Here is a 23,268-nt window from a genome sequence, read left to right on the forward strand (position 1 = left end):
CTAAATTCCAATGTCATTTTTTACAGAAGTAGAAAAAACAATCTTAAAATTCAAATGAAACCACAAAAGATTCCAAATAACCAAAGTAATCCCCAAAAGAAGAACAAAGCAGAAGGTATTAGACCTCCTGATTTCAAACTGTATTACAAAGCTATATAGTAAGCAGTATGGTTCTGTATAAAAATAGACACCTAGACCAGTATAACAGAATCAAGAGCCCAGAAATAAATCCATACCTATACAGTCAACTACTTATTTGACAAGAGAGTCAAGAATACCAAATGAGAAAAGATAGTCTCTTCAATAAATGGTGATGGTAAAATTGGATATTCACTTATAAAAGAAAGAAACTGGACCCTGTCTTTCACCACTCACAAAATTAACTCAAAATGTAAGACCTGAAACCATAAAACTCCTAGAAAAAAACGTATAGAAAAATTTCTTGACTGGGGTCTTGGAAACAATTTTTTTAATACAACATCTAAAGCACCAGCAACAAAATCTAAAATTAACAAGTGGGAATACCTCAAGCTAAAATGATTCCGTCCAGCAAAAGAAAGAATCAACAAAATGGAAAAGCAACCTAAGGAACTAGTGTGCCTGCTGGATGCTGGTGGGGGAACTTGACGCCCAAGGAGATGGGAGGAACTCCCGAGTGACAAGGTAGGATGTGGGGGAAGTAAGGGGGAAGGAAAAGTGGAGGCAGGACAGGACCCACACCCCTGAGGGGTGGCTGGGAGGGGGAGAGGGGTTCCCTTGCCTGGAGGGACCCCAGGGGCTCAGAGGATCAGGGGGGAGCACACCTAGCGTTTCCCCTGCCCAATCGGGCCCTAGGAAGCCTGCAGGGCTTCCGGGCTGGGTCCTCTACCCTCCAATGCCCCCTCTGGGTTGCAGTGGTCCTAGGGGAGTAGGAGGGAGGCAGGGGAGAAGAGGAGAAGTGGACAGGAGGGGCCCTCCTGAATCAGAGGATCAGGGGAGGTGCAGAGGGCATTTCCCCTGTGCACTCGGGCCTCGGGAAGCCTGCAGGGCTCCTGGGCCTGGTCCTCCATTTTCTGGGGCCCCCTCTGGCCTTGTAGGTCCTAGGGACATGGGAAGGAGAGAGGAGGAGTGAAGAGGAGGTGAGGTGGATGGTGGAGGGGGAACCCTCCAGGACTGGAGGATCAGGGGAGGCGTGGAGGGTATTTCCCCCACCCATTCAGGCCCTGGAAAGCCTGCTGGGCTCCTGGGCATGGTCCTCCATTCTCCAAAGACCCTTCTGGTTGCAGGGGTCCTCGGGGTGTAAGAGGGAGGGAGGGGGGTGGAAGAGGAGGAGAGGCAGACAGGGAGGGGCCCTTTGGGATCAGAGGATCAGGGGAGGTGTGAAGGGTGTTTTGCCTACCCATTCATCCCGGAAGCCTGTTGGGCTTCAGGGTCTGGTCCCCTGGCTTCTGGGACCCCTCAGGCCGAGTGGCTCCTAGGGGCATAGGAGGGAGGCAGGGGGAAGGAGGAGAGAGGCCAGTGGGGAGGGGCTCTCTGGGACTGAAGGATGGGGGGAATGTGCCTAGCATTTCCCCCACCCACTCAGGCCCAGTGAGCCGGCTGGGGTCCTGGACCTGGTCCTCTGACCTCCAAGGCCTGAGGCACTCCTGGGGCTCTCCTGCTGTGTTGAGCCTAAGCTTCACCCACCCAGGGCCTTTTCTGGCCCTGTGGGTCCTAAGCATAGGCCCCACCCACTGCCTAAACCCCAGCCCTGCCTAAGCCCTGCCCCACAGCCAAGGGATTTTCCAATTTTTTTAAACATTTTATTTATTTAGTTAGTTATTTTTATATAGCAGGTTCTTATTAGTTATCTATTTTATACATATTAGTGTATATATGTCAATCCCAATCTCCCAATTCATCTCACCACCACCCCCAAACCCCTGCCTTTTTACTATTTTGATTCTATACTATTGCTTTTTTACAATTTTCCTCTATTTTTACTATTGTGGTTCTGTTTTACCTTCCAGTTGTTGTTTCATCTGTATTTTTATTTTTTTATTCTTTCTAACATATCTTTTAGTTTTCTAATTTTATTTTTACTCTTTGTTATTGTTCTGCTTTTTTTCTTTCTTTTCTTTTTTTTTTTTTGCTGCTCTGCATGGCTTGCACGATCTTGGTTCATGAGCCAGGGGTCGGGCCAGAGCTCCAGTGGTGGGAGCTCCAAGCCTGAACCATGGGACTAACAGAGATCCACAGACACCAGGGAATATTCATCTGAGTGAGGTTTCCTGGAGGTCCTCATTTAAGCACAAAGACCCAGCTCTACCTAACAGCCTACAAACTCCAGTGCAGGAAGCCTCATGCCAAACAACCCGTAAGGCAGGAACACAATCCCACACATCAAAAAAAAATGAGATGACCAAAAAATATGTCAAAGAAAGATGAAGTAGAAAGGTAAAAACCTACAAGACCCAATAAATGAAGAGGAAATAGGCAATCTACCTGAAAAAGAATTCAGAGTAATGATAGTAAAGATGACCCAGAATCACGGAAATAGAATGGTGGCATGGATTGAGAAAATATAAGAAATGTTTAACAAAGATCTAGAAGAATGAAAGAACAAACAAACAGAGATGAACAACAAAATACACTAGAAGGAATCAATAACAGAATAAGTGGGCCGGAAGACAGAATGGTGGAAATAACTGTCAAGGAGCAGAATAAAGAAAAAAGAATGAAAAGAAGACAATCTCAGAGACCTCTGGGACAACACTAAACACACCAATATTCGAATTATAGGGGTCCCAGGAGAAGAAGAGAAAAAGAAAGGGTCAGAGAAAATATTTGAAGAAATTATGGTGGAAAATTTCCTTAACATGGGAAAGGAAAGTCACCCAAGTCCAGGAAGTACAGAGAGTCCCATACAGGATAAACCCTAGGAGAAACAAATCAAGACACATATTAATCAAATTAACAAAAAATTAAATTCAAAGAAAAAATATTAAAAGCAACAAGGGAAAAGAAAAAATAACATACAACGGAATACCCATAAGGTTATCAGCTGATTTTTCAGCAGAAACTCTGCAGGCCAGAAGGGAGTGGCAGGATATACTTAAAGTGAAGAAAGAGAAAAACCTACAACCAAGATTACTCTACCCAGCAAAGAGCTCATTCAGATTCGATGGAGAAATCAAAAGCTTTTCAGACAAGCAAAAGCTAAGATAATTCAGCACCACCAAATCAGCTTTATAACAAATGCTAAAGGAGGGAAACACAAGAGAAAGAAAAGACCCACAAAAACAACCCCAAAACAATTAAGAAAATGGTCATAGGAACATACATATCAATAATAACCTTGAATGTAAATGGATTAAATGCTCCAAACAAAAGACACAGGCTAGCTGAATGGATACAAAAGCAAGACCCATATATATGCTGTCTACAAGAGACCCACTTCAAACTTAGGGACACATACTGACTGAAAGTGAAGGGATGGAAAAAAATATTCCATGCAAATGGAAATCAAAAGAAAGCTGGAGTAGCAATACTCATATCAGATAAAATAGACTTTAAAATAAAGAATGTTACAAGAAATAAGGAAGGACACTACATAATGATCAAGGGATCAATTCAAGAAGAAGATATAACAATTATAAATATATATGCACCCAACATAGGAGCACCTCAATACATAAGGCAAATGCTAACAACCATAAAAGGGGAAATCAACAGTAACACAATAATAGTAGGGGACTTTGACACCCCACTTACACCAATGGACAGACCATCAAAACAGAAAATAAATATGGAAACACAAGTTTTAAATGACTCAATACACCAGATGCATTTAATTGATATTCATAGGACATTCCACCCGAAAGTGGCAGAATACACTTTCTTTACACTTTCTTCTCAAGTGCACATGGAACCTTCTCCAGGACAGATTACAAATCTAGGGTCACAAATCAAGCCTCAGAAAATCTAAGAAAATTGAAATCATATCAAGCATCTTTTCTGACAACAGCACTAAGAGACTGGAAACCAATTATAGGAAAAAAACTGTAAAAAACACAAATACATGGAGGCTAAACAGTGTGCTACTAAGTAATCAAGAGATCACTGAAGAAATCAAATAAGAGATTAAAAAATACAGAGAAACAAATGACAATGAAAACACGAGGACCCAAAACATATGGGGTGCAACAAAGTAGTTCTAAGAGGGAAGTTTACAGCAATACAATCCTGCCTCAAGAAACAAGAAACATCTCACATAAACAATCTAACCATACACTAAAAGCAACTAGAGAAATAAGAACAAAGAAAACCCAAAGTCAGTGGAAGGAGAGAAATCATAAAGATCAGAGCAGAAATAAATGAAATAGACATGAAGAAAACAATAGCAAAGATCAATGAAACTAAAAGTTGGTGTTTTGAGAAGAGAAACAAAATTGATAAACCTTTAACCAGACTCATCAAGAAAAAAAGGGAGAGGATGCAAATCAATAAAATTAGAAGTGAAAAAGGAGAAATCACTACTGACATCACAGAAATACAAAGGATTTTAAAAGACTACTACAAACAACTATATGCCAATAAAATGGACAGCCACAAAGAAATGGACAAATTCTTGGAAAGGTAAAATTTTCCAAGACTGGGCCAGGAAGAATTAGAAAATATAAACAAACATATCACAAATAATGAAATTGAAACTGTGATTAACAATCTTCCAGAAAACAAAAGCCCAGGAACAGATGACTTCACAGGCAAATTCTATCAATTTAGAGAAGAGGAAACACCTATCCTTCTCAAACTCTTCCAAAAAATTTCAGAGGGAGGAACATTCCAAAATTCATTCTACAAGGCCACCATCACCCTGATACCAAAACCAAAAATATCACAAAAACGAAAATTACAGACCAATATCACTGATGAAAATAGATGCGAAAATCCCGAACAAAATTGTAGCAAACAGAATCCAACAACACATTAAAAGGATCATACACCATGATCAAGTGGAGTTTATCCCAGGAATGCAAGGATTCTTCAATGTATGCAAATCAATCAATGTGATATACCATATTAACAAATTAAGGTATAAAAACCATATGATCATCTCAATAGATGCCAAAAAAGCTTTTGACAAAATTCAACACCCATTTATGATAAAAACTCTCCAGAAAATGGGAATAGAGGGAAACTACCTCAATATAATAAAGGCCATATAAGACAAACCCACAGCAAACATCATTCTCAATGGTGAGAAACTGAAAGCATTTCCACCATGATCAGGAACAAGACAAGGATGTCCACTCACAGCAATCAGAGAAGAAAAAGAATTAAAAGGAATCCAAGTTGGAAAAGAAGTAAAACTGTCACTGTTTGCAGATGACATGATACTATACATAGAAAATCCTAAAGATGCCACCAGAAAACTACTAGAACTAATCAATGAATTTGGTAAGGTTGCAGGATACAAAATTAATGCACAGAAATCTTCAGCATTCCTGCACACTAACAATGGAAAATCAGAAACAGAAATTAAGGAAATAATCCCATTTACCATCGCAACAAAAAGAATAAAATACCTAGGAATAAACCTACCTAAGGAGGCAAAAGACGTGTACTCAGAAAACTATTAAACACCAATGAAAGAAATCAAAGATGACAAAAACAGATGGAGAGATATTCCATGTTCTTGGATTGGAAGAATCAATATAGTGAAAATGACTATACTACCCGAAACAATCTACAGATTCACTGAAATCCCTATCAAATTATCAGTGGCATTCTTCACAGATTTAGAACAAAATTTTTACAATTTGTATGGAAATACAAAAGATCCCAAATAGCCAAAGCAATCTTGAGAAAGAAAACTGGAGCTGGAAGAATCAGGCTCCCCAACTTCAAACCATACTACAAAGCTAAAGTAATCAAGACAATGTGGTACTGGCACAAATACAGAAATATAGATCAATGGTACAGTATAGAAAGCCCAGAGATAAACCCACACACATATGGTCACCTAATTTATGACAAAGGAGGCAAGAACATACAATGGAGATAAAACAGTCTCTTCAATAAATGGTGCTGGGAACTGGCCAGCTACACATAAAAGAATCTAGAACAATACCTAATACCATACACAAAAGTAAACTCAAAATGGATTAAAGACCTAAATGTAAGACTAGACACTATAAACTCTTAGAGGAAAACATAGAATAAACACTCTTTGACATAAACCACAGAAAGATCTTTTTTGACCCACCTCCTAGAGAAATGGAAATAAAAACAAAAATAAACAAATGGGACCTAATGAAATTTAAAAGCTTTTGCACAGCAAAGGAAACCATAAACAGGATGGAAAGACAACCATCAAAATGGGAGAAAATAGTTGCAAATGAAGCAATGGACAAAGGATCAATCTCCAAAATATACAAACAGCTCATGGAGCTCAATATCAAAAAAAACCAAACAATCCAATTAAAAAATGGATGGAAGACTTAAATAGACATTTCACCAAAGAAGACATACAGATGGCCAAGAGGCATCTGAAAAGATGCTCAACATCACTAATTATTAGAGAAATGCAAATCAAAACTACAATGAGGTATCATCACACACCCAGCAGAATGGCCATCATCAAACAATCTACAAACAATAAATGCTGGAGAGAGCATGGAGAAAAGGGAACACTCTTGTACTGTTGGTGGGAATGTAAATTGATACAGACACTATGGAGAACAGTATGGAGCTTCCTGGAAAAACTAAAAATAGAACTACCATATAACCCAGCAATCCCACTGCTGGGTTTATACCCTGAGAAAGCCATAATTCAAAAGTACACATATACCCTAATGTTCATTGCAGCACTATTTACAACAGCCAGGACATGGAAACAACCTAAATGTCCAACAATAGATGAATGGATAAAGAAGATGTGGTACATATATACAATGGAATATTACTCAGCCATAAAAAGGAATGAAATTGGGTCATTTGTAGAGGTGTGGATGGACCTAGAGTCTCTCATACAGAGTGAAGTAATCCAGAAAGAGAAAAACAAATATCATACATTAATGCATATATGTGGAATCTAGAGAAATGGTACAGATGAACCTAGTTCTAGGGCAGAAATAGAGACTTAGATGTAGATAATGGACATGTGGACACAGTCGGGGAATGGGAGGGTGGGACGAATTGGGGGATTAGGTTTGACATAAACACACTGCCATGTGTAAAATAGATAGCTGGTGGGAACATGCTGATAGCAAAGGGAGCTCAGCTCAGTGCTCTGTGATGACCTAGATGGGTGGGATGAGGTGGTGGGAGGGAGGTCTGGGAGAGAGGGAATATAAATATACATATAGCTGATTCACTTCATTGTACAGCAGAAACTAGCACAACATTGTAAAGCAATTTTACTTTCTTTTAAGAAAAAAGAAAAAGAAAAAAATTAAAAAAAAGAAAAGCAACCTATGGAATAAAAGAAAATATTTGCAAATCATATCTGATGAGGGATTAATAGCCAAACTATATTACAAAACTCATAGAAATGAATAGCAAAAGACAAATAATCTAAAGAAAAAAATGGGCAGGGGACCTGAATAGACATTGTTCCAAAGAAGACAAAAATGGCCAACAGGTACATGAAAAACTTACTCAACATCACTGATCATTAGTGAAATACAAATGAAAACCACAATAAGATATTACTTCATGTTAGAATTGCTATCATTAAAACATGAGAGATTACAAATATTGGTGAGAATATGGAGAAAAGGGAACTCCCATGCACCACTGGTAGGAATGTCAATTGGTTCAACCATTATGGAAAACAGTATGGAGGTTCCATAATTAACAATAGAAATTAACAATAGAACATATGATCCAGCAATCCCACTTCTGGATATATATCCAAAGATACTGAAATAAAGATCTCATAGAGATTCTACATTTCCATGTTCATTGCAGCATTAATAAGGAAATCCTGCTATTTGTGACAACATGAATAGACTTTGAGGGCATTATGTAAGTGAAATAAGTAAGACAGAGGAAGACAAATACTGTATGATCTCACTTAGATGTGGAATCTAAAACAACCAAGTTTATAATAAAAGAGATACGTGTGTTTGCCAAAGCCTGGGAGTGGCGGTTGTGGGGAAATTTGGTGAAGGTGGTCAAAACGTACAAACTTCCTGTTATAAGATAAATAAGTACTGCGGATGGGATGTACAAACTGAGGACTATAATTAACACTGCTGTATGGCATATTTAAAGTTTCTGAGAGTAAATCCTAAAAATTCTCACCACAGGGTAAAACCTGTTTTGTAACTATGTAAGGTGATGTATGTTAACTAAACTTATAATAGTCATTTGTGGTATACATATGTTGAAAGTCATTATGCTGTATACCTTATACAGTGCTGTATGTCAATTATCTCAATAAAACTGTAAAAAAAAACCACTGTGCAGATGTTCAGCTTTTGTTGTGATCCTTCCAATTAACCGTTAAAACCTCAACTAGTTCTTAGTTCTTCTCCCAGTCTGTGTCAGAGTTACATCACTATTATTGATTAGCATTATTCTTTTTTTTAATAAATAAATTTCTTTATGGCTGTGTTGGGTCTTTGTTGCTGCGCATGAACTTTCTCTAGCTGCGGCGAGCAGGGGCTACTCTTCATTGCAATGTGTGGGCTTCTCATTGCAGTGGCTTCTCTTGTTGCAGAGCACACGGGCTCTAGGTGTGCAGGCTTCAGTAGTTGTGGCAAAAGGGCTCAGTAGTTGTGGCTTGCGGACTCTAGAGCACAGGCTCAGTAGTTGTGGCACATGGGCTTAGTTGTTCCGTGGCATGTGGGATCTTCCCAGACCAGAGTTCAAACCTATGTCCCCTGCACTGGCAGGTGGATTCTTAACCATTGCATTACCAGGGAAGTCCCAGCATTATTCTTTATGTAGAAAGTGGTCTGCTTTGACCTTCATGAAAAAAGCAATAGGCCACTATTTTTCTCCCTCAGAATGATTATATTAATTTACATGAATTAACAGTGAAACCCTTTGGCAACCATGTCTGCTACACATTTTGACCTAGGTACATTCAGAGATGTTTCAGCTTTATATTAATCACAGGCGGCATTTATGTGCCTATGAGTGAGTTCAGAGACCTGGTGAATTTTGTTTGTGATGGTGCCTATTTTTCATCAGTAAATAAACATTCTATTTTGTCCTGGAATCAAATAATTTTATCTAAAAGAAACATAAATCAGTCCCATACTCAGTTTCAAGATAGTTTCCTATAGCAAGTTTAAGTTAAACCGTTAGCTGGTACACATCTCCTAGAGTTTGAAGATTGTATAAATACCTGTTTTTGTTTTGATGAAAATAGATTCCAATGTCCCACGCTCCTAATCTTTCCCCAAAACATTTGCTCAAATAATTTAACATTCTTATTTGAATTGTCTATTTCAGGTGATTAAAATTCATGATTGTCACAACACTTCAATTCTGAAGAATATCAAATATATCTATACTCCTAACAGTTTTTTAGAAGTTGTACACTGTTTTCTTCTTCTTACTTTCCATAGCCATATCTTTTATACAGACATGTGGACACAGTGCGGGAAGGGGAGGGTGGGATGAATGGGGAAATTAGGATTGACATATATACACTACCATGTGTAAAATATATAGCTAGTGGGAACTTGCTGTAAAGCACAGGGAGCTCAGCTTGGTGCTCTGTGATGACCTAGAAGGGTGGGATGGGGGGAGGAGTGAGAGGGAGGTCCAAGAGGGAGGGGATATATGTATACATACAGCTGATTCACTTCATTGTCCAGTAGAAACTAACACAACATTGTAAAGCAACTGTATGCCAATAAAATAAAATAAAATCTCAAGGAAAAAGGAAGATGATCTTTCTTTCTTTGTTGTTGTCAGCGTAGGGAAACAGTGGCATGCTCTGTATTGTTACTTTAAAATATTTCTAAATAGATAGGTGTTCTCCTAGTAAGATCTGACCAATAGCTTGCTTGAATAATTTTATTGTAAGTACTCATTATGCTAAGAATTTACATTATATGCAATATTCTTGACTATTCTAAGTGGTTTTATCATGTCAATTGTAGACTGTTAAATTACTATGTGTGACTTTGGAAATAAAGAGATTTTCTTCTTTGGGTGCACACATATACAATACAATTAGATTTAGGGAAATAATTCTGAAGGCATTCCACACATTAAAATTTGTAGTTTTATACAAAATATTATTTTTATTTGTCCTTAGAGCTGCCTTCTAACTAGTGATGTGCAATACTGGGTAAATTATATAAATGTTACACTTTAACTCAGGTACTCCTTCACACCCTTTTTTAAAGTTTTTCAAAACTCACTGGAGTTTTTAGATTGGAAGAAGCTTAGCCAATTATCCTGTAAACCAAAGTAACTTATCATATTCTCCCCTCATCATAACACAGTGTACTAATGTATCTCCTGATAAATCCTTATAAGAATTATCTGCTCATACAAAACATTAAAACTCATTGGTTTATAACCAGAGTGGAGAAGGGTGTCTAAGTGATGAAAACAAATTTAAACGATAACTTAAAAAATTATTTGTCTCAAAAGAATATATTATTCATTGTTAAATATTTTATTTGTTTTGTTGTTAAATTTAAACAATAAAAAAGCCAAAAAGAAAGTTTAAGTCACCTCAAAACACCACCCAGAGGAAATGATCGCTAACAGTTGGTTCCTGTCCTTGCAGAAAACCTAATTCTGTATTTATTTATACATGCTATCCACCTAGATATATGTATTCATAGATGTCTTTCACATTAGTAAGATCCTCAGCTTTAGCATCATTGCTGGCTGCTATCTCCTTGAATGACCCTGAGGTGTTGTACAATGAGGAAGTGAAGGTTAAGAGAGAGTTGTAAACTGCCTCACTGTGTGTTGAAAGTGTGCTCAAATACATAGAACTCTTATTAAAAGGCTGGGAGATATTTTGGTCTCAGAAATTTAAAATCTTTTTTCTATTCATTAGCTGATCACTAAGATTAATAAAATAGAAACTCCAGAGGTTACAAATGACAGAAATATAGACTTTGTAAAATTAGTTCAGGAAAGCCACTAAACAAACAAATAGCAACAACTCCAACAAACAGTAACAATAAACTATTAAAAGGAGGAAGGAAAATATGATTACCAGAGTTTATACACTGTAATATTCAAAAAGTTCAATTTTAAGCAACAACAGAACCCTGAGGTTCTATTGTTGCATGGTCTATATATAGGAAATAAAACAATCAATAGAAACTATTTATGAAGAAGCTGAGACATTAGGCTTACTAGTAAAAAATTTAAAACACACTTAACTGTCTTCAAAGAATTAATGGAAACCATGTCTAAACAACTAAAAGAGACCATGAGAATAATGTCTCCCCAAATAGTAACTATCAATAAGAAGACAGAAATTCTAAAAAGGATTTATACATGAATACAAATATAAGTATACATATATATAAAATAGAGCTGGGAAGTACAATAACTAGAATAAAAGATTCACTCAGAGTTCAATAGAAGATATGAGCAGGCAGAATAAAGATTTAGTGAACTTCAAGATAAATTATTTCAAATTATATCTGATATGAGGAACAGAAAAAATATGAATGAAGATAAGTGAACACATTCTAAGAGACCTGTGGGGCACCATCAAGCACACTAACTAACTTAAATGAAATGGACAAATTCCTAGAGATACACAAAATATCAAAACTGATTCATACAGTCATAGATAATATGAATATATAAAAAGAGATTGAATTATTAATTAAATAACTCCAATCAAAGAAAAGCCCAGGACTAGATGGTGTCACTGGTGAATTCTATCAATCATTTAAAGAAGAGTCAGCACCAACCCTTCTCTGTAAACACAGGAAAAGATGCTCATGATCATGAATAGGAAAATCCAAATCAAATTTGTAATTAGACACTATTTCACTCTGTCCAGGATGACTATAAAAATAATGATAACAATTGTTGGTAAGGATGTAGAGAAGTTAGAACCCTCATAGATTGCTTGCAGGAATGTAGAATGATTCAACAGTGTAGCAAATGGTTTGGTATTTCCTCAAAAGTAAAACAGAATTAGTATAAGACCCAACAATTCTGCTTCTAGGTCTTTACCCAAGAGAATTAAAATATATGTCCACTCAAATATTTATACACTGATGTTCATAACAGCATTATTTATAATAGTCAAAAGGTGGAAAAAATGCAAATGTCCATCAGCTGATGAACAGATAAACAAATGTGGTATATCCATACATTGAAATATTATCCTACCATAAAAAGGAGTGGAGTATGGATACATGCTACAACATGAATGAATGTAGAAAACATTATGCCAAATGAAATAAGCTAGAAAGAAAAGGCTGCATATTGTATGAGTCTATTTAGCTGAAATATCAAGATTACACAAATTCATGGAGACAGAAAATAGATTATTGGTTATTCAAGGGATAATGGGAGGTGTAGGTTTTCTTTTGGGGCTATTTACGTTCTGGACCCAATTCCAATGTGTTAGAGGGGTTTCCCCTTGCCTTCTCACCACCACCAAAAACTCTTCAATACCAGCTGAGTATCCCAGAATTTGAACCAATTCTGACACTGTCTACCTGGAGATAGCATCAGATTCCACAGGTTAAGGGCTCAGTCCCACAAAAGCTTCCCTTCATTTCAGACACCAATTGCAAGTTCAAGTTGTTACCTGTGTTTCTGACCAATGGGTTATAAGTAAGAGGTTCCTTCGACCCCCTTGTCAGTAAGATTAATTTGCTAGAGCAACTCACAGAACTCAGAGAAACATTTTAGTTTCCATCTGGAAAAGCCAGATGGAATAGATTCATAGGTCAAGGTATGGGAAAGGGCATAGAGCTCCCATGCCCTCTCAAAGTATGCCCCTCTCTCTGAATCTCCATGTGTTCATCAATCCAGAAGGTCTTTGAACCTTGTTCTTTTATATTTTAAAGGAGATTTCATTACTCAGGCATGGTTGATTAAATCACTGGCCATTGGCAGTTGATTCAATCTCTAGCCCTTCTCCCTTCCCTCGAGGTGGGGTGGGAGGGTTTGGGGAACTGAAAGTTCCAACTCTCTAACCACATGCTTGGCTTCAAAGAAAATCAGCCCCTTAGGTGTGTTCCAAATATAACCTCATCAAACTAACAAAGATACCTTTATCACTCTCATCACTTAGAAAATTCCAAGCATTTTAGGAGCTGTGTGCCATAGATGGGCACAAAGATCAACTATATATTTCTTACTATAAATTATAGTTAACAAAAGGGTCATGAAAATGCTCAGGAATCAGATAGCATTGATGAACACGCAACATGTGAATGTACTAAAATCACTGAATTGCACAATATAACATGGTTAAATGGTGGATTTTATGGTATATGAATTTAACTCGAAATTTTTAAAAAAGAATAAATTGGATTTTAGTAGTGAAAAATGCAACAACAATTACTAAATGGATGGACTAAGGAGCAAAATGGAAAGAATAAAAAGTCAATGAGCATGCAGCTAGAATAATAGAATTATACAATCTGAATAAGAGAGAGAAAATAGAGAAAAATGACAAGAGCTTCAGGGACCTGTGGTACTATAATCTCTATATCTACATCTATGTCTATCTCAATCACAGCAGCTGATTCACAGAAGAGTAGGCTAAAAAATATTTGAAGAAATAACTGCTGATTTTCCATAATTTGGCAAAAGACATAAACCTAAAATTAGAACAGGATAAACCAAGAGAAATAAATTACAAGACATGTCATAGCCAATCTTATGAAAACTGAAGACAAAGAAAAAGTCTTGAAAGCAGCTAAAGAGAAACAACTATTTATTTATTGAGATGAAAAAAATTCAGATCTGGCCTAATTTCACATCAGAAATTATAGATACCAGAAACAACAAGGTCCTACAGTGTAGCACAGGGATTACATTCAATATCCTATAAACTATAATGGAAAAGAATATGAGAAAGAATATATATATATATATATATATATATATATATATATGTATACTTGAATAACTTTGCTGTAGAGCAGAAAATACACAACACTGTAAATCAACTATATTTCAATAAAGTAAAATTTAAAAAAGAAATTATATATATCAGAAGGAAGTAAACACATTTTTATAAGTGCTGAAAGAAAAGAACTGTCAAATCAGAATTTTATACTTAGAAAAATAGCATTTGGGTATGAGTGAACAGGCCTGCCCTAAAAAATTTCTAAAAGGAGTTCCACAAACACAATGGAAATATTAAAAGAATAAACTTTGTAACGTTAGGAAGGAAGAAATAGCAATGAAAATAGAAAAAATTATGTATATGGGCAATACATTTTCCTTTTCTTGAGATTTTTAAATCATGTTTGAAGCAAAAATTTTAATACCATCTAATATTATCTAAATATGTACAGAAAATATTTAAGCCTTTTTTTTAATAAATGGAGAGGGCAAAGAGGAATAAAAGAAGGTAAGTTTTCTATACTTCAGTCAAATTGGTAAAATGTCAACACTGTAGATGTGCTAAATTATTTATATATAACATAATACTAGCAGAAGCACTAAAAAGCTATGTAAGGAGATATATTCAAGAATACTGGAGATAAATAAAAATGAAATTCCAAAAAAATATTTAAGTGACCTACAGAGAAATAGGAAATAGAAAACACAGAAACAAAAACACAGAGGTACTAAGCAGAAAACAAAACATAAAACAGCAGAATTAAAATTTAACATAGCATAATAACATTAAATGTAAACTGTTTAAATATATTGATTAAAAGATAGAGATCAGGTGGAAAAAGCACATGACCTAATTACACACTTTATACAAGAAATTCATTTTAAGGATATTGGTATAAGTAGGGTGAAAATACTGGCAAAAAAATACTATAAAATCATTAATCAAAAGTAAGCAGGGGGGCTTCCCTGGTGGTGCAGTGGTTGAGAATCTGCCTGCCAATGCAGGGGACACGGGTTCGAGCCCTGGTCCGGGAAGATCCCACATGCCACGGAGCAACTAGGCCCGTGAGCCACAACTACCGAGCCTGTGCGTCTGGAGCCTGTGCTCCGCAACAAGAGAGGCCTCGACAGTGAAAGGCCAACGCACCCCAGTGAAGAGTGGCCCCTGCTCGCCTCAACTAGAGAAAGCCCTCGCACAGAAATGGAGACCCAACACAGCCAAAAATAAAAAAAATTAAAAAATAAAATAAGCAGGAGTGGCCATGTCAATATGAGATAAAATTTACTTCATAACAAAAAAATATTACCAAGGATAGGGAGGTACATTTTACAGTGATGAATGAGTCAATCTATCAAAGTGATACAGTAATTTTAAATGAATATGCACTGAACAGCAGACTGAAAGATACGTGAAGCAAAAACAGATAAAACTGAAAGGATAAATAGATGAATCAAGAATTATACTTGGAGACTTCAACACCCCTCTCAAAATTTATCCAAGATAGAGCATGTCTTAATCACAAAACAAACCTTAACCAATTTCAATAAATTGCAGATAGATAGATTCTGATTTCTGACCACAGTAAAATCAAATTAGGGGAAAAAAATAATAGAAATACAGCAGGAAAATCTCCAAACACATGGAAAATAAATCATACATTTTAAAATAATCTACCAGTCAAAGAAAGAGTTGCAAAGTTAGTGACAAAAATACATAGAACTGAGTGAAAATACAAGATATCAATATATGTAGGACACAGGTATATCATTTCTGAGAAGGAAATTTATAACACTTATGTTAGAAAAAGAGGAAATATCTTAAATCAGTAATCTAATCTCCTACTTCAAGAGACTAGAAAAAGAACAAAATAAATGCAATGTAGGGATAAGAAAAGAAAAGATGTCAAAAAATTAAACCTGAAATAGAGAAAAATCAATGTGTCAAAGGTTTGTTATTTAGTAAAAGTCGATAAAGTTGATAAACCTTGAGAAAGACTAACAAACATAAGAATGAAGTAATAACTCTCAAATTAGGAAGGGAATGGGGATATAATAACAGATCCTAAGCCATTTCCATTCCTTGAAAATCACAAATTCACAAAATTAATCAAAAGGAAATAGACATTCTGACTAGACTCATTATCTCTAAAGAAGTTAAATTTCTAATTTAAAATCTTCCAGATACATATACCTCGGCTCACATGCTTTCACTAGAGAATCATGCACACATTTAAAGAGTAACCATAAATTTTACAAAAACTTTTCCAGAAAATAGGTCAGTAGGAAACTCTTTCCAACTCATTTGATGAAATTACTATTATCCTGATTCTATAATCAGACAAAGATAGTGCAAAAAGGAAAGCTATAGGACAATATCTCTCAGGAACGTAGATGCAAAAATCCTCAAGACAATATTACCAAATCAAATCCAGTAATGTATAAAATATATATATACTATGAATAAATGGAGTTTCTTCCAGGTATGCAAGACTAGTTCAATATTCAAAAATTGATCAGTGTATTCACCATATTAATAGGATATAGAAGAAAAATCATGTGATCATAATTAACTGAAACAAAAAATTTGACAAAATCAATACCCATTTATTAAAAAAAAACCCTCAGCAAACTAAGAATAAAGGAGAATTTCTCAAAGTTAATAGGATTATCTACAGTGAACATCATATTTACTGGTGAGATGCTAAACATTTTCTATGATTGGACTCATTCTAGGACATCTACTCTCAACAATATCTTCAACATAATACGGAAGTTCTATTTACTGAACTAAGGCAAGTAAAAGAAAAGGCATATATATTGGAAAGTATTGATTTAAAAAATCTGCACATGCATGTGATATTGTTGTCTCATTAGAAAATTCCAAAATCTACCAAAAAAAATTCTTAAAAGTAATAAGTAAGTTTGGCAAGTTTGCCAGACAATTTATCAAAATGCAAAAATTAATTGCCTTTCTACAGACTAATAACAATCTCATGGAAACCAAAATTAAACATGTAAAAATATCTACAATTCCTCTGAAGAAAATGGCATGGGTATAAATTTAAGAAAACAGGTACAGCATCCGTAACATGAACATTTCAAAATGTAAATTAAAGAAATCAAAGAAGCTCTAAATCAATGGAGAGAAACACTGTGTTCATGGATTAGAAGATTTAACAGAGTAATAATCTTAATTATTTCCAAGCTGATCCATTTGTTTAATGCAATTTCTACCAGAATCTTAGCAATATATTTTTAGACACAGACAAGCTTATTTTAAAACTTGTGTGAGAGGTATAGGTCCTAGAATTATTCAAATAATTTTGAAAAAAGAAGAATATAATGGAGAAATTTCTCTACCCAACATCAAGGCCTATTAGACAACTACAGCAGCCAAGACAATGTGCTACTACTGGTGAAACAGACAAAAAGACCAGAGGAAAAAAAAATAGAGAACCCAGAAGTTGACCAACATATACTTGTCCAACTGACTTTTTTTTATAAGGGTACCAAAGCAATTTAATAAGGGAAGGAGCACCTTTTCAACAAATGATGCTGAAGCAATTGGGTGTCTAAATTAGTCTCAACTTAAATTTTATGCCTGTATATAATTTAAATAACAATTTAATCTAAAATGTAGGACTATAAAATGTTTAAATAAAAACTGGAGAAAAATCTTTTGGACCTAAGGCTAGGTGAAAAGTTCTTAGAATTGAAATTAAAAGCACAATCCAAAAGCTGAAAAGTTGACAAATTAAACTATGTCAAAATGAAAAAACAACAACAACAAAGTTTTGCCTTGTTAAAGACCCTGTGAAGAAAATAAAAGGATAAACAAGGTACTGGAAAAAAGTATTTTCAAAGCACATTTTGACAAAGGAATTGCATCTAGAATGTATAAAGACTCTCAAAACTTAGTAAAAACAAAACAAAACCAAACCAAAAATATGATGAAAAATATGGGTAAAATAAATGAACAAACATTTCACTGAGGAGGCTACATGGATGGAAAATAAGCCCATAAAAATATGTTCAACATCATTTTCCATAAAGGAAATTCAAATTAAGACCAAAAATTGGGTATCAGTACCTCCTACCAAAATAACTAAAATTGAAAAAAAAATTGTGGAAATACCACATGGTGGTAAAGATGTGGAGAAAATGGATCATTCATGAAATGCTTCAAGGAATGTAAAATTGTCCAGCCACTATAAAATACAGGTTGCAGTTTCTTTTAAAAAAAAAAAATCTAAACATGCACTTTCCATGTGATCCAGCAATAGCACTGCTGGGCATTTATTTCTAACAAGTGAAATATTATGTTCATGCAAAATTTGTCAACAAATGTTTATAGCAGCTCCATTTGTAAGAATCACAAACTGGAATGTTTAAATGGTGAATGGGGACTTCCTTGGTGTCACAGTGGTTAAGAATCTGCCTGCCAATTCAGGGGACACGGGTTCGAGCCCTGGTCCAGGAAGATCCCAAATGCCGCGGAGCAACTAAACCCATGTGCTGCAACTACTGAGACTGTGCTCTAGAGCCTGAGAGCTACAACTACTGAGCCCATATGCCACAACTACTGAAGCCTGTGCACCTAGAGCTCATGCTCTACAACAGAGAGAAGCCACCACAATGAGAAGCCCATGAACAACAACGAACAGTAGCCTCTGCTTGCTGCAACTAGAGAAAGCCTGTGCACAGCAATGAAGACCCAACACAGCCAAAAATAAATATATTAATTAATTAGTTAAGAAAAAATAAAGGGTGAATGGTTAAATAAAGAGTGTTACATCCACGTCTTTAAATCCTACTCATCAAGAGAGACTACTGATACACATAACAGCCTGGGTAGATTCAGTCTGAGTAAAAAGGCAGTCTTCAAAATGTTACATGCTATTTGATTCTGCTTATATAGCATTCTTGAAATGACAAAATTATAGAGGTAAGAGGGTTGGAGGTGGTGGTGGAGACAGGCGTCTGTGATTATAAGAAAGCAACATGTGTGATCCTTGTGATGAAACTGTTCTGTATCTTGACTTACATGCTGGGCACATAAATGTAAATGTAATAAAATAGCATAGCACTACACACGAACACACACAATTAACACATGTAAAACTGGTGGACTTGAGTAAGGTCAAAGGATTTCTAAAATGCCAATATTCTTATTGTGATTTATAGTATAGGGCTCTCTCTGTGTTATTTCTTATAGCTCATGTGATGCTACAACTATCCCAAAACAAAAAGCTTAAAAAATTAATAGAAACAAAATAGTGAAATAGTTCACTCATTTAGGGATAATAAGAAAATATAAAAAGGAAATCTGAATTATTTTCCTTTTCCTTAGTATTATGAAGTCTGTTTCTTCAAAGAAATATACCTCCTTAAGTACATGGGAACACATCTAAATATTTTCCATTTATACCACTGTGGACTTGATTCTTAAAAGCATTGTTCTGGAAAAGTCATTTTTTTCTGAAGAGAAATGAATGTTTCTTGTATAATTCATCCTATTTGCAGAAAATGCAACAGGTGTTCTATTTGAATTATAATATTTCAAAATAACAAGAATACTTCTATTAGTGCCTAGCATCCTGATTCCTTAGTACTCAAGTTGAAAAACTTAAAAATTAAAGTTTCGTTGAAATTAAAATTTTCCAGTTTACATTTGCATGAAATGGCTTTCTTTTTAAGACATTCTTTTCAAGCCATCAGCAGATTTATTGAAAATCCTATCAAGATTCCAAAAACATTTTTTTAAAGAACTAGAAAAAAAATCTTAGAATTTGTGTAGAACCACAAATGACCCTGATTATACAAAGCAATATTGAGAATAAAGAACATAGCTGGAAGCATCACCATACCTGAAATTCAAACTATATTACAGAGCTATAGTAATCGAAAGAGTATGGCACTGACATCAAAACAGACACATAGACCAATGTAACAGAATTGAGAGCCTGTAAATAAATTCCTGCATATGTGGCCAACTAATATTTGACAAAGGAGTCAAGAATACTCAAAGGAGAAAAGAGCCTCTTCAATAAATGGCGCTGGAAAAATAGGATATTCACATGTGAAAGACTGACTATAGACCACTATCTTTCACCACTCACAAAACTTAACTTGAAATGTATTAAAGACTCGGAAATATAAGACCTGAAACCAAGCAATTCCTAGAAGAAAACTTAGAGAAAAAGTTTCTTGACATGGGTCTTGGTAATAAATTTTTGGATATGACACCTACAGCAAAAGCAACAAAATAAAAGTAAACAAATGAGACTACATCAAACTAAAAAGCTCCTGCAAAGCAAGAGAAACAATCAACAAAGTGAAAAGGCAGTCTATTGAATAGGCAAAAGTATTTGCAAACCACATACCTGATAAGGAGTTAATACCCAAAATATACAAAGAACTCACACAACTGAATAGCAAATAAATCATCCAATTTAAAAATGAGCAAAGCACCTGAATAGACATTTTCCCAAAAATACATTAAAATCGCCAAGAAGTACATGAAAAGATGCCCAACATCACTAATCATCATGGAAATGAAAATCAAAACACAATGAGAAAAATATCAACCTCATGCCTGTTAGAATGGCTATTATCAAGAAAAGAAAAATAACAAATGCTGGTAAGGATATGGAGAAAAAGGAACCCTTGTTTGTGTACTGTTGGTGTGAATGTCAACTGTTATAGCTACCATGGAAAACAGTAGAGAAGATCCTCAAAAAATTAAAAACAGAACTATCATATGATACAGTAATTCCACTTCTCGGTTTTTTCCCCAAAGAAAACAAAAAAATTTTTTTTGAGAAGATATATGTACCCAATGCTCTTACAGCATTATTTACAATGGTCAAGACAAAGACAATGTAAGTGACCATCATGAGATAAATAGATAAAGAAGTTGTGGTATATTCAGTTGACCATTTAACAACAAATGTCTGAACATTACACGTCCATCTATACTCAGATTTTTTTCAATAATAAATACTATGTATTACATAATCCGAGTTTGGTTGGATCCACAGATGTAGAGTGCAGATATGAGAAACCCAGTACAGGGAGGGCTGACTACATGTTATACATCGATTTTCAAATGTGCAAAGGGTCGCCATCCCAACCCCTGAGTTGTCTAAGTGTCAATTATACATATAGTGGCTATTCAGCCACTAAAAAGAAAGACATCCTGTCTTTTGTGACAACATAGATGGGCTTTGAGAGCATTATATAAGTGAAATAAGTCAGACAGAGAAAAACAAATACTGCATAATCTTAATTTTAGATATGGAATCTAAAGAAATCTAACTCATAGAAAAAGAGATCAGACTTGTGGTTTCCAGAGGCGAGGGGTGGAGAGTGGGGGAATTGGGTGAAGGTGGTCAAAAGGTACAAACTTCCGGAAATAGGATAAATAAATACTAGGGATGTAATACACAACATGATGACTATTAACACTGCTGTATGGTACATTTGAAAGTTGGTAAGAAAGTAAATCCTAAAAGTTCTCATCACACACACACAAAATAAACCTTTTTTGTAACTATATGAGGTGATGAATGTTAACTAAACATATTGTGGTAATTGTTTCACAGTATATGTAAGTCAAGCCATTATGCTCTACACCTTAAACTTATACAGTGTTGGATGTCAATTATATTTCAATAAAACCAGAAGAAAAAAATCCATTCTACTCAGAATATAAGGTACTCACCCATCATTAGGTGGCCATGCGGTTCCCTCATCTCCTTTTTTCTTTACACTGATGGGTAGCTGCAAAATATTATGATATGCCATGTTGGTAATCATAAAAACTTGGTTGTCCAACCAAATGTAAAAGTCTGTTATATTTCAAATACCTCTAAGGCTATGACTACAAAGTATCTTCACTCTGTGTTTCTACCCAAGTTGGAAACTCTGAAGTATAGTTGTTATTACAATATTTTGTCATTTTAATTTTTGTTCCAAAGCATGTAAGGTTGAAAAATATTTTTCTCTTGTCCACCCATTTCAAGCAGTAAGAAAGCTAGAGGCTTCTTTAGTAGACAAGATCATGAGGCTATACTTTATTGTGTAGCTTATGATAGTCACAGCATTTTCTTTTAGGGTAATTTATTAGCTTGTATACCTGACAAGCACTCCAAATTCTACAACCATAATTTAAATAGATCTGAATTCAACTACCTTATGTGAAAGAGGAACTCAACCTCCTCTATGTCCTCTTATGATCATTTTTAATCTTTCAATTTAATGTATATTTCCTGTGCTTTCTACATGTCATGTATATACTAGGCACAGACAAATAGTATAAATAGAAAAATGTCATTGCTAATCTCAAAAATATTTAGAAACTACTCAGGAAAAAAGACCACTGGACAAGTATTTAAAATAAAGTATGGTAAACATAAGAAAAGGAAACCTCTTGCTTTTATGTTGATTACTCTTTAGTCTTATGCCAATCCTGGATCCTAAATTCATAGTTTGTAAATAATACTATATTGAATCAATATGGCAGTTAAATTAAAGACAACCCAGTAATAATCCACATGATCTCTCATGAAATTCTGTTTGAGAAAAAAATAGAAAAAAAGGAAAACCCTTTTTAGCTTAATAATATATCTCTTTTGATAGTTACTTTTCTGAATTTTTTGAAGATGGAATTAGTCAGTTTCCTCTAAAAGGTTAATTAATAATCTCTCTGTCAATCTTCAATAGAAAGTAGAACTTACACTATTTAAAAAAAATTTTATTGGAGTATAGTTGATTTAAAATGTTGTGTTAGTTTCTACAGTACAGCAAAGTGAATCGGTTATACATATACATATATACACTCCTTCTTAGATTCTTTTTCCCATATAGGTCATTACAGAGTATTGAGTAGAGTTCGCTGTGCTATATAGTAGGTCCTTATTAGCTACCTATTGTATATATAGTAAGAACCTACACTCTTTTTTCTTATTGTGTTATTTGGACTGACTCCCTGGATATTTGGTGGAAGGAACTCCAGGCTCCAATTTTTATTGCATCTTCATATGTTAATTTCTAAGAATACATATTTTTGGATTGTTGGTACTAGTAAGGCAGGTACTGGGGATACAAAGGTCATAATGAGGTAGGAATTAGACTGCTTATATTTATATATTGTATTATTGAATCCTACTGCATTATTTAATTAGTTATATTGTTTAATCTTCATAACAACCTCAAGTTTTGATATTTTCCCTTTCTCATTACAAAACTAAGGCTATATTACTTGGATTAAAA

General features: G+C 35.0%; 1 long non-coding RNA gene across 1 annotated transcript in view; it reads right to left on the reverse strand.

Annotated features, from left to right (window-relative positions):
- LOC132426697 (uncharacterized) overlaps positions 1-23,268 on the reverse strand; it is a 56,516-nt gene that overhangs the window by 11,663 nt on the left and 21,585 nt on the right. The window contains exon 3 of the long non-coding RNA XR_009519756.1: positions 21,719-21,777. This is a non-coding gene — a long non-coding RNA (uncharacterized lncRNA). The remainder of the gene's footprint in view (positions 1-21,718; positions 21,778-23,268) is intronic.

Source organism: Delphinus delphis, chromosome 6, assembly GCF_949987515.2.
Source record: "Delphinus delphis chromosome 6, mDelDel1.2, whole genome shotgun sequence".
Lineage (NCBI taxonomy): Eukaryota > Metazoa > Chordata > Mammalia > Artiodactyla > Delphinidae > Delphinus > Delphinus delphis.